The sequence below is a fragment of the Haplochromis burtoni genome, unplaced genomic scaffold, assembly GCF_018398535.1.
Source record: "Haplochromis burtoni strain Fernald_Lab_line unplaced genomic scaffold, NCSU_Asbu1 Contig_2651, whole genome shotgun sequence".
Lineage (NCBI taxonomy): Eukaryota > Metazoa > Chordata > Actinopteri > Cichliformes > Cichlidae > Haplochromis > Haplochromis burtoni.
The window spans coordinates 9,624-10,926 of NW_024585012.1; positions in this window are offsets into that span (position 1 = coordinate 9,624).

Here is a 1,303-nt window from a genome sequence, read left to right on the forward strand (position 1 = left end):
CCTATGTTTACGAAGAATTCATTAAAGCCATTTACTATCTCTTCCATGTTATTAATACTTCTTGTCCCTTCTATAAAGTACCCAGGGTAATCATTATTCCTTGATTCATTTTTGATTATACTGTTTAATACATTCCATATATCTCTTGTGTTATCTTTATTGTGGTCTAACCTTTTAATGTAATACACTCTGTTACAGGATCTCATTATATTAATTTATTTTTGTAAGTTTTATACTTCATTTTAGTTTCTATTGTTCTCTTTTTTTATGAATTCTCGATATAGGGTATTTTTTTTGCTGGCATTTTGTAGTCCTTTTGTCATCCATGGTCTTCCTGCATAGTTGTGTTTCCTGTTGATTTCAATTACTGGGAAGTTTTTATCAAGTAATGTGTTAAATGTTCTTAAAAATCCTTTGTAAGCTTTATTAACTTCTGTTTGTTCATATACAATATTCCAATCTTGCTTTAAAAGTTCATTTCTAAGACAATTTAATGTCTTCTCTGTTCTTATTCTTTTGTAAATAATCTTATGTCCATCGTTGTTCACTTTATAATGGCAATTATAAGATGCAAAGACTGGTAAATGGTCACTTATATCATTGATTAACAGCCCACTTTTTATATTTCCTTCTATTATATTTGTAAATATATTATCTAATAGAGTCTAAGTACCCTCTACGTTTGATGATGCCACGCACCCTCAGCGCCAACTCTTGCAGGTGCCACTGCTTCCTGATTTTCAGGACCTGGTATGCAGGCAGTTTGATCCCCTACCGCCCTGCATCATTGGTCCCCTGCCTGTAAGTGGTTTGCTGCTCTGCATGCCCAAGAGCAGATTGACTGTGGCACTTTCCCCTGGTGGATCTGCCCCTGAACCCTCTGGCCCCTGAACCCTCCCTCCTGGGGAGGGCTGCATGCCCTAACAATGAGGGATGTCCTGTTGACTAAGTTGCACAGGGCAATGGTAACGCAGGCCTGCCTCTCCAATTTGACAGCCATCTTTTCGCTTAATGTACGACACTTGGCTCGCCAGTTGCAGGCTAGTTTGGGGGACCTAGACGGCGTAGGGGAGCTGCTGTCTGCCTCCTCTCACCTAGCCTTGCTTATGAAAGAGCAGGCCACTGCTATGGGGTGCACTTTAGGCTCGTTCTGGGTAGCACGCCGCCACCTGTGGCTGTCTCAGTCCTGGCTCCATGTCGGATGACCGGGACTGCCTTATGAGACTGTCGGTTGACCCTTCAGCCATGTTCGACCAAGGTGTGGCCTGGCTCCTGCAGCAGGCTACAGAGACTGACGGCACTG